General features: G+C 44.6%; 1 protein-coding gene across 4 annotated transcripts in view; it reads right to left on the bottom strand.

The window, feature by feature from the left end:
- LOC125447582 (C-type lectin domain family 10 member A-like) overlaps positions 1-12306 on the bottom strand; it is a 64446-nt gene extending 52140 nt beyond the window's left edge. Inside the window, exon 1 of one of the 4 annotated variants that reach the window (XM_048522103.2) lies at positions 11977-12306. The gene's annotated coding sequence lies outside the window, so the exon portion shown is untranslated. Of the gene's footprint in view, positions 1-11804 lie in introns of all 4 variants that reach the window. The other 3 variants (XM_048522102.2, XM_048522101.1, XM_048522100.1) reach the window with 3 other exon arrangements.
- Between the last annotated feature and the right edge of the window lie 1240 nt (positions 12307-13546).

Genomic DNA, 13546 nt, shown 5'->3' with positions numbered 1-13546 from the left:
CAACTGTAGGTGATTAGGTACAAGTTTCAACAGTGGATATATAGGAAATTCATTCTCCCACTGGTGCCAAATAAATTCCTTGGATCGGCCTAGCATTTACAAATGACCCTATTTGTTAATCAGGCAATAAATCCTCAGCATGCTGCAGGGAAATTCGGGAGTCTGTGCAGAAGCGGGGAGCATTGGTTTTTAATGACTTCAATGAACAGTTCAGAGGGAGGCAAAATTCAATGAGGGTTCTGGGAAGATGTGAGATTGCTCCCCATCACAAACCATGAAGACCGTCTCCCCGAAGTCAGTGGCATCTCCACAGCGGGACCAATGTTGATGCTCATGCTTCCAAACAGTAGTAACTAATATTCTCTCACTGAAGGTGGCAACTTACTTGGCCCTGAGAGCTTTGCCAAATACATCGGATTTGTTCAGGAAAGCCCACAGCTTCCGATTCATTTTAAGCAGTTTCATACTTCACACTTAATAGATTTGAAAGATTTAAAAATTAAAATCTTTTAGCATCATAGAGATGTACAGCATGGAAACAGACCCCTTGGTCCAACCCATCCATACTAATCAGATATCTTAAATTAATCTAACTCCATTTGCCAGCATTTGGCCCATATCCCTCTAAGCGCTTCCTATTCATATACCCATCCAGATGCCTTTTAAATGTTGTAATTGTACCAGCCCCCACCACTTCCTCTGCCCGTAAGGTCCCTTCTAAATCTTTGCCTTCTCACCTTAAAGCTAGGCCCTTTAGTTTTGTACTCCCCTGCTCTGAGGAAAAGGCCTTGGCTATTCACGCTATCCTTGCCCCTCATGATTTAATAAACCTCTGTTAGATCACTCAGCCTCTGTTGCTCCAGGAAAAATAGCCCCGGCCTATTCAGCCTTTCCCTGTAGCTCAAACCCTCCAAACCTGGCAACATCTTTGTAAATCTTTCTGAACCCTTTCAAGTTTCACAACATCCTTTCTATAGCAGTGTGACCAGAATTGCATGCAGTATAGTATTCCAAAAGTGGTCGAACCAATATCTTGAACATCACACCATGACTTCTCAACTCCTGTATTCAATGCACTGACCAATAAAAGCAGGCATATCAAACACTTTCTTCAACAACCCTGTCTACCTGCAACTCCATTTTCAATAAATTATGGCCCTGCACCCCAAGGTCTCTTTGTTTGGCAATACTCCCCAGGACCTTAACATTAAGTGCATAAGTCCTGTCCTGTTTTCCTTTACCAAAACACAGCACTTCACTTTGATCTAAATTAAAATCCAATTGCCCCTCCTCAGCCCACTGGCCCATCTGATCAAGGTGCCATTGTACTCTGAGGTGACATTCTTCACTGTCCATTATACTACCAATTTTGGTGTCAGTGGCGAGCTTACTGACCATGCTTCCCATATTCATATCCACAGAGCCTGGCCACAGGTCTCCAGTCTGAAAAGCAACCCTCTGCCACCACCCTTTGTCTCCCATCTGTTTAGTATCTCCTCCCTGTTTGTGTAGTATCTCAATTCCAGTTGAGTGAGAACTTATACTCTGTCTTCTTGGTGAGCAGTGGCCTCCTCCACAAAATACCATGTTACCCCACAATTCCTATACTCATTACCCAATTCTCCTCCCTTCATCACTCATTGTCCCACTCCCCATCCCTCAGTCACTCTTTACCACATTCTCCCCTCTTCCGTCACTCTTTATCCCAAAATCCCTCCTTCTGTCATTCGTTACCCAATTTCCCCTTCCCTCTATTACTCATTTACCCTGACATCCATCACTCTTTACCGTACCATCTCCCTCAGTCATTACCAGGGTGAGGATCTGACTGTGTTTGTGTGTGGCTGTGTTTGTGCATGTTAACTCTCCGTGCCTATTTCTTTCTGTGTGTGTGTGTGTGTGTGTGTGTGTGTGTGTGTGTGTGTGTGTGCGTGTGTGTGTGTATTTCACGAAGGTAAATAGGTTCTTTTATCAGTTGAGAACCTAACCAACCAGAAAGCACAAATGCACAATCAGACAGAATCCACTCCAAACTTACTTTCCACTAACGCAAGGAGCAGATAAAATCACCCCTGAAAAGGAGCCCACTGCAGGCTTTGTGTCAAATTGCCCCACTGGGCAGAACTTGTATCTTTCAGCTGGATGGTAATGGATTTAATTCCCATTCCAGATTTGAACACAAATTCCAGGTTGAAATTCCCACTGCAGTCCTGAGGGAGTGCTGCATTGTCAGAGGGGCTGATCAGAGCTCTGTGTTAATGTGAATCATGATGTGGAGGTGCCAGCGTAGGGCTGGGATGAACAAAATCAGAAGACACATGACACCAGGTTATAGTTCAAAAGGTTTATGAAGAAACAGCACTCCAAAAGCTTATGACTTCAAATAAGTCTTTTGGACTATAACCTGATGTCATGTGACTTCTGATTGTGTTAATGTGGATAGTAACGATCCCCTGGCACCTACTGATAAAAGAACATATTCACCTTCGTGAAACACACACACACACACACACACACACACACACACACACACACACACACACACACACACACACACACACACACACACACACACACAACGCACGCGCGCACGCAGAAGTAGACACAGAGAGAGTTAACATGCACAAAAACAGCCACACACACAGTCAGATAGTACACAGAGACACCATACAAAAACTCACTCACTCAGTCTTGCACTGTAATGCAGCCTCCATCTGGAATTTCTTGTTTGCAGTAATTGAACCATCTGAGTCAAAAGATTATTAACCCCAACTGGCTTTTAGATATGTGAAAATAGTGTTGTGTGGTGTTCAATCCAACTTTGCAGGGTCTGATTACTTGTAGTGACAACCTTTGCTTTGGGATGACAATCCCATCAGTAAACTATTCCCCTGGTCCAGCTACCTCCACACATTTCTGCTCTCTCTTGACCTCCAGTTGGATGACAGATTATTTTCTCCCGCTGGGATTATTCAGCCTGCCCACATATTGTATTTGTTACAACAAACCAGAGTGCTTTAAAAGCCAGTTTGCAATAATGGCCAATGGTGGGGTTGGGGGGGGGGGGGTGTGTAATGGAACTTATTCTCTCTGGTGAACCTGCATGCGATATTGAGAGTAAATTGCTATCACACCTCAGCTTCTCTATTCCTGTTGGCTCGAATGTTGCCAGCCGTTACATAGCATTTCCAGTTCATAAAATGGCCATTCAGCCCAACTATGCTCTGCTGCTCCACATGAGCCTCTCCTTGCTCCTCATTTCTCTCACCTTATCACCTTTCATTCCATCCTTCTCTCCGTCAGGTACTGTGCAGCTTTCCTGTAAGTGCACTTATTCACCTCAACTTCATTCATTATGCAGGAGTGAGTGCTAAATTCTGACCAGAGACTGACTGAATCCCTGTTGGATTTATCAGAAAGTATTTTATATGTGTTGGCTCCCCTACAGGTGGAATTGTCTTATTATCTTTCTTCTGTCTCCCCCTCTTCTCTCTGTTTGCTAAATGCTAACAGCCCGTTGTCCTTCTATAACTACACGGTCAAACTGAAAAGTGCCTGCAACATTATAGTCAGCAGAACTTGCAAGCTGCTCACTAATGACTCAATGCTTCCTATTTCCCTTTCAATATGGGGATCTCTCTGTCTCTTTCCTCCAATAAACTAATAATATCACCATCCTTAACATCAATGACTTGGCATCTTTTACATTATAACAGCACAATGCATTTCTCAGGAAGGAAATGTGACAGTGAGCCTCACAGGGATAACCAACAGGGAGAGACGAGTGATGAACCAGCAATGCTTAGACATGAACAGGCTGACTGCACCAGAATTCCAATGTGAAGGGTGCAATAGGAGTCAGGCCAGCATAGGTCATGCTCAAGTTTTAATGGATCTTCCTTCTGGGGAATGCTGGGGCAGATGAAGAAAGGCTGCTGCTGAATGCTCCTGCCAGGGCATTCGCTCAGAGATAGCGAGAACTGCCGATGCTGGACTCAGAGATACACAGTGTGGAGCTGGAGGAACAGAGCAGGCAGCATCAGAGGAGCAGGAAAACTGATATTTTGGGATGGGACCATTCTCCAGAAATAGGGAGGTGTAAGGGAGCTGGGGAAAAATAGAGAGAGGAGGGGTGGGACTGGGGAAGGTAGGTGGGATGGTGATAGGTGAGTGCAGGTAGGCAGTGTGGGGATTGGTCAGTAGGTGGGAGGAATGGATAGGTTGGAGAAAAGATGGTCAGATTGTGTCAGGCCAAGGAGGCAGGATGAGAGGGAGTGTTGGTCATGGGATGAGGTCAGGGGGTGGGGAGATTTTGAAGCTAGTAAAGTCCATGTTGAGAACATTGGGCTGTAGGCTCCCAAGGCAGAATATGAGGTGCTATTCCTCCATTCTCTGGGTGGTGTCATTGTGACTCTGGAAGATGCCCAGGATGGACATGTCACCCAGGGAGTGGGAGGTGGTGTTGAAGTGGCTTGTAATGGGAAATTGTTGTCGTTTGTTGCAAACAGAGCGTAGGTGCTCTGCAAAACGGCCTCTGAACTTCCACTTGGTCTCCCTGTTTTAGGGGAGGCCACAACGGGAACAGCGGATGCAGTAGATCACATTAGCAGATGTGCAGGTGAACATCTGTCTGATGATGAAGGTTTTTTTTGGTTCCTTGGATGGGGGTGAGGAGGGAGGTGTAAGGGCAGGTGTGGCACTTCCTGCGGTTGCATGGAAAGGTGCCGGGGCTGGTGGGGTTAGTAGAGAGTGTGGAGTGGACAAGGGAGTCACAAAGAGAGTGGTCCCGGCGGAAGGCAGATAAGGTTGTGGAGGGAAATATATCCTTGGTAGTGGAGTTAGATTGCAGGTGATGGAAGTGGCGGAGGATGATGTGTTGAATCTGGAGGTTGATGCAGTGATACCTGAGGAAAAGAGAGATTATGTCTTTGTTTTTGTTGCGGGGGGCGGGGAGTGAGGGCAGAGGTGCGGGAAATGTAAGAGATGCGGTTGAGAGCATTTTTGACCAATGAAAGGGGGCCGTTGCAGTCCTTGGAATAAGAGGACACCTGGGATGTTCAGGAGTGGAACAGCTCAACTTGGAAGCAGATGTGGCAGAGGTAGAGGAATTGGGAGTAGAGGATCGCATTCTTGCAGGAAGGTGGGTGAGAGGAGGTATATTCTAGGTAGCTGCGGGAGTTGGTGGGCTTGAAATGGATTTCGGTTTCGCGGCGGTCACCAGGGATGGAGACAGAGAGGTCCAGGAAGGAGAGAGAGGTATCAGAGATGGTCCAAGTGAGTTTAAGGTTGGGGTGGAAGGTGTTAGTGAAGTGGATGAACTGCTCGAGCTCCTCCTGGGAACATGAGACGATACCGATTTAGTCATTGCTGTAATGGAGGAAGAGGTGCGGGATGGGGCCAGTGTATCGATGGAAGATGGACTGTTCCATGTACCCTACAAAGAGGCAGGCATAGCTTGGGCCCATGTGGATCTCCATGGCCACCCCCTTTGCCTGTAGGAAATGGGATTTGCTTCCATGGGTCGCCACACTTGACCGTTTTTGCACCATCCTCACACATCTGCTGTGACTCAGCTGCAGCCAGTCAGTGCTGCCTGTTATCCAACTACAGCAAGCTTCCCCCCTCTTTCTGTTGCCCTTCACTTTGATCTCTATAGTTTCTCAGCTCCAACCAAGTGACTGAATCCTAGCATTTTCTTTCCCAGGTGTTTTGAGTTCTTTTTACTTTTGCCATTTCCACAAAATAAAGCGTTTAGGGAGTAGATTAAAGGAGGTAATTGAGGTAGTAAAGTGGGAAGGTTTAAGGAGATTAAGGAGAAATTTCTTCACCCTGTGAGTGATAGCCAGTGGAATTCTCTGCCTCAGAAGTGATTGAAGCCAAAACACTGAATATTTCCAAAATACATTAGATCGAGTTTTGGCACTAAAGGGGATCAACAGATATTGGGAGAAAGCAGCAACAGGGTACTGAGTTGGTCATAATCATATTTGATAATGCAGCAGGTTTGAAGGGCAGAATGGCCTACGCCATTCTTATTTTCTATGTTTAGAAAGTACAGGGCTTTGGGCACACTGAAGGTACTGTCACTGATGAGGGAATGCCTAGACTCACGGATGTTCAAGAAGGCCAGTACTAGGGGATTGGGTTGGGTGGTAGTTTCAGAGATTTTGGATGGTGTGGTGGTAGGTTGGGGTGGACCAAAGGGAAGGGGTTGGACAAAGGACAGTACAGAACTTGGGAGGGGTGAGGTTCATGAGTAGTTTCTCAGCCGCCCCAATCTTGCCTCCAAGTAATTTGATGAGAAAAGCTGGATTGTTCTGTTGAGAGTTAACAGGGATATCCACAAATGTGAGGAGTTTTGACAGAATGGTTCAAGAAAATAACTACCTCGTTTATCAATAGAAGTTATCAGAAAGCACTGACATATGTATCTCTCTGCGCTGCTTTGCTTTGGGAGTTCTCAGCCTAAGATCTCAACTGAAAAACATTTCTTCAATAATGCATCATTGTTAGCTGAGATTGTGAGGACAGAGTGTGAAGCCTGAATCATAATGTTTTGATGAAGGTGGTATAAGCTTTTGCCTCAAATAGGTATTGTGTGAGGAAATGTTTAGGTTAACACCCATAACATAGGAACTGGACATGGGGTAATGCAGGGCTGAAAGATTCAAACAGACTGACCACAGATTTTAGATAATAGGAACTGCTGATTCTGGAGCCTGAGATAACGAAGGTGTGGTGCTGGATGAATACAGCAGGCCAGGCAACATTCTTCTGAAGGAGGGTCCAGGTCCAAAATGTCAGCTTTCCTGCTTCTCTGATGCTGCCTGGCCTGCTGTATTCATCCAGCTCTACGTCTTTGTTATCACTACAGCTTTTGGTATTTAACATAGTCATAAATCACATGACACCAGGTCATAGTCCAAAAGGTTTAAGCTTTTGGGGCGTCAGTCCCTCTTCAGGCATTAGTGAGAGAGGTAGTATCAGACACAGAATTTATAAGTAAAAGATCAAAGGCTGACAGCATTGATGAGGATGTACTCAACAAACCTAAGATGCTGTTAAATCTTTAATCAGTTAGAAGGTTTTAATTTATTAATAGGTATATGTAAATCCCCAAATTCCTTTCAAGTCACAATCCTGAGAGAGCTAAAGGTTTTATCAGTGTAAAGAAGAGGTGACATTTTAGGTCAGGCAATGTATGTTAGGTGTGAGACCATGTTTAAAATCTGTTCGTGTTGTAGTTTGGAGTCAGCCCAACCACAAGAAGACAAAACAGTATACAAAGTTTGCCAATGCTCCAAGGGGATGGACTATAAAAATTGATTCATCCTCAACTGTGTCTTGGTGAGATTGCACCAGTATACTATGTACTGTCTTAATTGCTTTACTCAAGGAAAGATGCACTTCAATTAAACGCATTTCAAAAAAGGTTCACCTAGGACACTCCTGGGGATCGGGGCATTTGTCTTTTCAGGAGAGATTGAATAGATTAGAATCATAAACAATGTGGTAGATTAGCTAGGTAAGGAGAACTGAGTACTGACAGTCACATATTTCCTACTCCTGTCCTCATTGGAGTTTAGAAGCATGAACAATTAGTGAAACATACAAGATCTTGTGGTAGCTTAACAGGGTGGATATGGAGAGTATCCTTCCTCTTATTGGGAGCTCTAGAATTTGTTGACACGGTTTAAATATGGTTTCTTCCATTTAAAATGGGGATGGGCAGGAATTGCCTGTCTCAAAGGGTTATACGATCTTGGAATTCTCTGTCCCAGACGGTAATGGAGACTGGATCATTGAATATATTCAAGGCTACATGAAGATGATTTTTGGTGGGTGGAAAGAGGTGTAGATAGGAAAGTGGGAATGAAACAACAATTGGATTAGCCTTGATCTAATTAAATGGCACAGCAGGCTACAGGAGTAGAATGGCCTGCTCCTGCTTCTAATTCTTTGCTGCTGGTGGCTGAAGGATCGGTTGATGAGTGTCTATGACAGTGAAATAGGTGGGGTGGGTAGCAGGCGCAAACAGAATCAACCTACCTCAGAGAGGTTGGGCTTTATGTAAGAGTTTGGCCAGTGAGGAGCGAGGGATCCAAATGGGGGAGGTACAAAGACTAGAATTTCCACCAGGGATGGCAGGGGATCAGCTTGACCCTTGAAGGTGAAAGGCATAAACAAGGGGATAAAAACAAAGTTGCAGCTAAGTTTGACTTCTTCCTGCAAGAACATAAGCAGATCATGAAGTCTGAATTTGGGTCTCTGTAATGAGTTCACCAGTAGCTTTGTTGGTGTTGGGCAGCCTAAATGATGGGCTCCACACCTCCATACTCTCACCCCACCCCACTGCTGATCTTCTCTCATGTTGTGCCCAATACCACTTTCAACATCTGCCTCTCTAGTTTAAATAGACCACAGGCTCTGACCACATCAGCACCAGTACTTGTGATAGCTCCAGGGTGGGGATGAGCTGTGGGTTCTCTGCTGGCTGTGTTGAATCCACCTTTGGTACATGGCCCAGGAGGTCTGTGTTTTCTGACCTGATTCTGTCTTTGGCTTTTTTGCTGGGCCACCGCTGTAATAACTGAGCTAACTGCTTTTTTTTCACTCGTCCCTTTGACAAGTGCTGGGTTAGTTCATTTTCTAGAAGACTTTCCCCCAGAGAATACTCTAATATGGCACAATATATTTTCAAATTTATCTGGGAATGTGGTGAAGGCAGGCACTATGAGGCATTCAAGAGGGATGATGCAGAAAAAAGTGTGCAGGGATATGGGGAAGAGGCAGGAGATTGGAACAAGGTGAAAGAACTGATGTAGGGCACAATGGGTCGGATGGCTCCTCTGCACCATCACAATTCTGTGATCCGAAGTGAAAGATCTAAATATTCACTGTCACTTGCCCTCAACATTTATTCTTTCAAATTGTAAGGAATATATCACACAGTCTTCAAGATGACAGGAGAGGCCCTGAACTCCCTAATGCTTGGATGGCTTGAGAAAAAACTGCATAGGTGGACAACAACACTGCAAGGTGGAACATAGCAGTCTGCGAATACAATTGAAGAATGCACAGCTCTCACTGTGATGTATAAGTTAACTCAGTTGTATCTCCCACTGTCTGTTGTAAGGTGTTGAAAGGCAATTTGTGAAATCAACACCTCACAAACATCTTGGAGGATGATTGACAGCTGTGATTTAGAGGAACACATAAGACTGAACTGGGTCACCTTGCCAAAAGATCACTCGTGAATTTAAAAAGGAACATTTCTGTCCTCAATCTTTGAGTGTTTAAGTAGGGAAGGAGAACTGAGTGACAGTCATATACCTCCAACTCTTATTAATCGATTCTGTAACTGTGTGATGTCATATTCCACCAAGAAACCCATTGAAAACTAATCAGCTCAGTTGGGAAGGGCAGACAATACTGGAGAGGGGCAGAGCAAGATATAGTCCTCAGGGCTAAAGGGATCAAGGTGTATGGGGAGAAGGTGGGAACAGGGGACTGCTTTGAATGATCAGCCATGATAATATTCAACTCTAGAGCAAGCTCAATGAGTCGCATTATTTAGCTCTGCTCCTATTTTCTCTGCTCCTATGTAATCCGTTCATTTTTACTCACAATGATTTTTCCCCAAAAGCTACATCGTTGCAAGATCCCTGCTCCCAAAGAGTTAACATCTGTGAGTGCCCCACATACTTACTCCCACGTCTGTCAAATTTAAGGGGTTGTATTTGGCAAAATGCTTTTCTTTGATGGGGGATGGGAAGGGTGCTTCATCTCGCTGCTGTTAGAGATATGACAAAGTGTTTCTGTGTTTCTTGCGTATCTGCAGAATGGTGGTCTGAAAGTAACAAGAAAACCTTGCCCCTTTAAAGGCCTCTTTGAAGTCAGAAGCACATGCAGTCATTCAGCTTACATAGGATCTCCTTGATCACACAGCATCTGGCAGCCAGAACTCTTCTAATTGCCCATGTTAAAATGACATGTTCTTTCACATATTTTCAGTGAAAAAGGCAGCTGATGTGCTGTCCCTTGTCCCTCAGAGCCTGTTATCTCCACTTCCCTCTCATCTCTTGATTCCTTTTACATTGGAGTTACAACATGGACCAAAGCAATTGACACTACCAGCCTGTATAAATACTTACCCTTCACATGTGTAATTGATTCTAAACACATTTAACAACTAAGTCCCTACTGTTTGCGCACATTTCATTCATCTACCTAATCAAGATAAGCAGCAATTTGACTGTCAATGCAATCACACAGAAGTACAGTACTTCTTCCTTCAGTAGTCAGGTATCTCCTGGGAAAACTCAAGTGCAATATCCCCATAGATAATGGGAACTGCAGATGCTGGAGAATCCAAGATAACAAAGTGTGGAGCTGGATGAACACAGCAGGCCAAGCAGCATCAGAGGAGCACAAAAGCTGATGTTTCGGGCCTAGACCCTTCATCAGAGAGGGGGATGAAGGGTCTAGGCCCGAAACGTCAGCTTTTGTGCTCCTGAGATGCTGCTTGGCCTGCTGTGTTCATCCAGCTCCACACTTTGTTATCTTGCAATATCCCCATTATCTCCACCATCTATATGGATTGGAATATTACAGGCAAGGTACCAGCAAGGATCGGAATACCTTGGACAATGTGCCAGCTACTCCTTTCTGCACCAGCACGGATCGGAATACCTTGTGCAATGTGCCGGGTATTTTTCTCTGTACCAGCACAGATCGGAATACCCCGGGCCATGTGCTGGGAATCTCTCCCTGTACCAGTGTAGATCGGGATACCCCAGGCCATATGTTGGGAATCCCACCCTGTATCAACACGGATTGGAATACCCCGGGCCACGTGCTGGGAATCCCTCCCTGTACCAACACGGATCGGAATACCCCAGGCCACGTGCTGGGAATCCCTCCCTGTACCAACATGGATTGGAATACCCCAGGCCACGTGCTGGGAATCTCTCCCTGTACCAACATGGATCGGAATACCCCAGGCCACGTGCTGGGAATCCCTCCCTGTACCAACATGGATCGGAATACCCCAGGCCACGTGCTGGGAATCCCTCCCTGTACCAGTGCAGATTGGAATATTGCAGGCAATGTTCCACCTCCCCCTATCATTTACTCCTTTGCCCTATTCCCCCACCATGTCTTCAGCTTGCATATCACCATTTCCTAGATAAAATCAATTCTGAAGGAGGGTCACTGAACCCGGAATTTTGGCTTTGCTTTCTTTCCACAGATACTGCCAGAGCTGCCAAGTTTCTCCAGCTATTTCTGTGCTTGTGCCAGATACCCTCCCTGTACCAGCACAGATTAGAATATCTCAGGCAATGTGTCAGATAGTTCCTTAAAAAGCCAGACTTATGAAAGATATCCAGCAACATCAGCTCTGGATGAGGCAAATTATTCCTTCTAGAGCCCAGTAACCGTTAAATTAAATGCTACTGACTGCACTCGACTGTTTTAAGTGCTACTACTGGAAAAATTGATTATCCCAATCCTTGTATCAAAAAAACCTATTTTTTCAGATATTTGCAGATGTAAATTGTAGCAGATTTTCCAGGATTACCTCATACTGCTAATGTAAATGCTATTGTATAATCAGGAAGCCATAAAATATCTTTAAATGCTCCCTCTTTGGCACCCCTCTACCCCTGATGAAATCATGCTTTCAGACCCCTGAAGGACTCTGTAAATGCATTTACGACTTGAAGTTAGAATTATTACATTCTATTTTTGCAAAAGAAACTTTGTATTGTTGTAAATTTTGTGTAAAATGATCTTATACTTACAGATTTACCCTGGTGTGTGAAGAGTTTTCCAATAGTTCCAGTCACCTTCCCCTTCTCTCTTCTCTCTCTCTCTTTCTCTCTTGTCTCAATTAATAGGAGCTAGTCAAATTGCAAAGTTTTTCAGGCAATTATTACTTATTCACATATGAGCATGTTCTGTTCAACCACTTACAATGCTTTTCATATCGGCTTGTTCCGATCTGTCTGTCAGTCCACAACTGAGTCACCAAGCCCCGTTCCTCCTTTGTTTCCCACTTTCTGCCTCTGCCACACCCACAGTGCAGTCTGTCCGCCTGTTATACAGTCCCACTCTCTCACATCAACTGAATAAATCCTTGGGAGTTTTGACAACTCCCGCTAGCTTGTTAGTGGCTCAGCTTTCCAGTTTTCAGGAGAAACTTTGGAAGCAGAACTGGATCCTTTCACGGTCACAATTTGCCTTGAGTCTGTATTCAGCCTTTCCCTTTACAGCAGTGCTATGTCTGCCATCACAGCCCTCACTGACTCACAGGACTTATTTGATTGCTCCCCTTAGACTCATGACTGCTACTGTCAAAAAAGCACTATCGTGGGATCATCACCGGTCAAATTTTGCTTTCGGTCCTAAGCTGCAAATTTAGAAGGTAAAGCTATTGTCAGCAGTGGTGACTATGTAACGTCTAGTAATTGTCATTAAAACTCATCCCATTCACTAATGTCCTTTAGGAAAGGAAATCGGTCATCTTTATTCAGTCTGCCCTACACGTGACTCCAGCAATTTTGGTTGGCTCATAACTGCCCTCTGAGAAAAACTAGCAGGCCACTCAATTCCAGGGAAATTAGATACATCAAAACTGGGAACAGGGGTAGACTTTCTGGGCTATGTCTTGACATATCAGCTCATACGTTTTCCTCCCCACCATCCCATATCACTAAGATAAGGACTACCTTTTCCCAACTGCTATCAGTTCTGAAGAAGGGTCACTGGACTCAACATTAACCTTAATTTCTCTCCACAGATGCCTACCAGACTTGATGAGTTTCTCCAGCAATTTCTGCTCGCGTTACAGAACTAGGCCATCCAGCTCTTCAAGCCTGCTTTGTCAATCAATAACATCATGATTCATCTTTTTTCTCAATGACATGCTTCCACTTTTGCTCCGAAGCCCTTGATGCCTTTAAAACTAAAATCTCTGTCCAGATATGTGGCCACAATTCTTTCTATGGTAGAGAAATCCACTACTCCCTGAGTGAAAAAATGTTTTCTTATCTCAACCCTCCTTTGATTTTAGACTCTTCAACCTGGGAAAACATCCTCCCTGCATGTAGTCTGTCTAGTCCAGTTAGAATTTTATACTTTTTAATCAGATCCCCTTTCATCCTTCTGAACGTTAGTGAATACTGGCCCAGTATCCTCATAGGACAGTCCTTCCAGTCCTGGTATCAGCCTTGTGAATCTCTGCTGCACTCCCTCTTAAGGATGGGCCACAAATGCTGGCCTTGCCAGTGATGACTGTTCCCCGTGACAAAAACATTAAAAAAAAGCTCCCTCCCTTTAAGGGCATGACCTGACAATGGGAAGATGCCCACCACCTGCTCAGGGTAACTAGGAATGGGCCTTTCATATCATGATATGACGTCCATATGCTAAGACTTAATATAAAATGAACAGGGTAGCTGCAGAAATGGTATAATTTCTGGAATTAGTTGGACTGCACAGAGCCAGATGTGAAACTGTGGATGTATATTTTCTTCTGGTTCTG

The sequence above is a fragment of the Stegostoma tigrinum genome, chromosome 35, assembly GCF_030684315.1.
Source record: "Stegostoma tigrinum isolate sSteTig4 chromosome 35, sSteTig4.hap1, whole genome shotgun sequence".
NCBI classification, from domain to species: Eukaryota; Metazoa; Chordata; class Chondrichthyes; order Orectolobiformes; family Stegostomatidae; genus Stegostoma; species Stegostoma tigrinum.
This window is presented reverse-complemented; position numbering and strand designations above follow the sequence as displayed.